Below are 3,182 nucleotides of genomic sequence, written 5' to 3' on the forward strand. Positions count from 1 at the left end.
CAAATCTTGCTCACTTGTGCATGGTGCTGACTTATTAGTCAGTTGGCAAAGGTGTCAGAATCAACTGTGAAGTCGTGACTCATTAGTCAGGTTCGGCAGTGGTACTGGGCACTGGTCACATAGCGCTGACTTATTAGTCAGGACGGCTTTAGCGTGTCCAACGCAAGCTAATAAATATTAGATCTAATCAATATCTGCATTAGATGACTCAAAGAGCATTAATGCCGGACCGACCTCAAGTTCGATGAATGTTATAAGTGCTTGTGTGACTTACCCATCAGTCACTCATCTGTTAAGTTAGAGACTTACCTACCAGTCTCTCATCTGTTTAAGGCTAGTGGTTACCTATCAGCCACTCTTCTGTTTAAATTAGTGACTTGCTTGTCAGTCTCAAAGTATGGTTTTCCATAACCTCAAGTGATATTCACTCATCTGTTTAAGAGCTATAAGCTCTGTGTGATTATAATGATAATCCTTTGTTATTGTTTATATACAATGCTGTGTTTTCTTACTGGGCTTTGTCTCATGGGTGCTATGTGGTGCAGGTAAAGGGAAAGAAAAGCTCACCCAGCCTTGAGTGGAGAGCTTAGGTGGTGATGTGTACATATGCGGCCACTTGACCACCACGGCCAAGGAGTTCTCAGAGGAACTAGGGGGTTTACCCTATTTTGTCGCTTAGGTCGGCGGGTTTGTAATTTTGGAACAGTAATGACCTTTTTGAGTTGTAAATAACTTGTATATATTCTTGTGGGCCCATGAACAGTTTTATGTATTAAATAAAACATATCCTTTCCTTTTTTTTCTGATTTTCACCTTAGCCTGTTAATAACACTTAGAACACGTTTTTAACCAAAGGACTCAGGTAGCGGGTCAACTTTCTGGTTCACCGTTCACCGTAATGGTTCTGGAGTAACCAGGGCGTTTTTAACCAAAGCACATGGAGTGCAAGTTGCCAGGGCGAAACCCCAAAGGATACCGGGATATCCTCACAGTGTGGACCGCGAATCCAGGGCCTGGTAAAGCGCCTGGGTCGGCATGGTCGTATGTGTATAGCCTGATGATGGCTTGTTTATATGTTAAGTGTTTGGTATGCATATATTACCTGCTTGTGAGAGTTTTCTTGCTGGGCTTCGGCTCACGGGTGCTCTATGGTGCAGGTAAAGGCAAGGGGAAAGTCGACCAACCTTGAGTATGGTGAGTGTGATGAGTAGCGCGTACATGTCTGGTCTGCCTGGCAGCCACAGCCAGGGATATTTTTGGGAGATGCTTTGTACCAAATTCTATTTTGTCGTTTAGCCGACTCTGATTATACTTTTGAGTTGTAAATATTTCTAAACAATATTTTATTTTGGGATCCCAAGTGTTAAACGCTTTATGATTTTCAGTAAAAGGTTTATTTTCAAAGTTTATGACTCTGATTATAGTTTAATTACACTTTTGTCTTAAAACCCTCTGTTGACGCGGTTTTTCGCCAACAGTGAATTATGTGAATAACTAGGATGCTTTAGTTCTTAATGATAAACCATAATAAGAAAATGATAATACTCAAGGATGCTGGAAGTGGATTACGAAGAGAAAAATGATCAGTCCTTTTTACGTGGTTCGGAGGTTAAAATCCCCCTAGTCCACGAGTCAATATTATTATTGTTTCTCTCTCTGTCTATTTTTACAGAGTATTTGCATTACAGAAAGAATCCAACCCTTTGTACTACCCAGGATCCTGAAATTTATAGGAGAATGATCTCTGGGTAGGTATTGGGATCATCCCGTGATCTCTTGATCCTTCACATCATTCCTGTGACATTGATGATTCATATCTAAATTTTACACTGAGGTGCGGTCAAATCAATCAGATAAAAAAGGTAATGGGCTGCATGGCCTTAATCAGGTGTGTGATGTCTGATCACGTACGTTTAAATTGTGTATCCGAGAATTTGAGAATTAAACAGACACGTGATGTCTATTATAGGCACGTTTATATTGCGTGGTCAACTTTACAAAGACCCTGGGGTATGTCAGGCCTCTGAGGTACCACAAGCTTAATGTAAATCTAGCTCGTGTCTTTTGGTGCCATGTTTATACAATGGTTCCAGGTGATAAGCTACTAAATGATTCATTAGTTCAAGCAATTCATCTAGGGGATCGTACCAGATTTCCCCGGATGAATGGTGAACACGTAGCGTATTGCTTATGGCTTTTTGTTAGTTCGCTTTTCCTAAGCTTCCTCAAAAAAGTATGTGCTGATATTCAGGGCGAGCTGATTGCACGATTTAAACTCACTTAGTATCAGCTCTAAGGTGATAGGGCGTTACATTCACTCTCAGTGATTACAGGTCAGATTTTTAATGCCGGAACCCCTTATGCTATTTTGATTGATTCTGGTGCTACACATTCTTTTGTTGCTAGTATAATTATTGATAGCCTATGTAGACCATGTGATTATTATGTTGGGGGGTTCGGGACCTTATTACCCACTGGGGAGTTAGTAGAATCCAGAAGATGGGCCAGATCTTTGTCAGTGACAGTAGAGGGCAAAGAGTTATCAGTGGATTTGATAGAGTTAGTTATGACTGACTTTGACAAGATTATAGGTATGGACTGGTTAGTGAAGTATGGGGGCAACCATAGATTGCAAAAGGAAAATGGTCTCCTTTGAGCTTGAAGGTGAGGATCCTTTTATGTTTGTTGGTACTATGCATGGACCTCGTATACCTATGATTTCTGTTTTGAGGGCTAGAGATCTATAGCAAGGAGGTTGCATAGGATTCTTAGTCAGTGTGGTTGACACCACTCTGGTCATGCTAGTGAGAACAGAAGAGACCAGACTAGTCTGTGAGTTTCAGGATGTGTTTCCAGAAGATTTACCAGGGTTGCCACCACACAGAGAGATTGAATTTGTGATAGAACTGCCACTAGGGACGGAGCCAGTGTCTAGAGCACCTTACAAAATGGCCCCAATATAGTTAAAAGAATTGAAAGTACAGTTGCAAGAGCTGTTAGACTTAGGGCCATGCCCCGCAACACAGTCATATAGGGCCGAGCCCTGCAACACAAGCTCTATGGGAACAGTAGTTTTCTTACCTGTGTCCCAAGTTTTCTAAGCACCAATGTCCCGAGCACAGTTCCCTAGTCTGAGCCTCGCCGAAACCCTTGTCACAACGCATTAACAATTTCATCCATCA

This window comes from Humulus lupulus, chromosome 8 (genome assembly GCF_963169125.1).
Source record: "Humulus lupulus chromosome 8, drHumLupu1.1, whole genome shotgun sequence".
Classification (NCBI taxonomy): domain Eukaryota; kingdom Viridiplantae; phylum Streptophyta; class Magnoliopsida; order Rosales; family Cannabaceae; genus Humulus; species Humulus lupulus.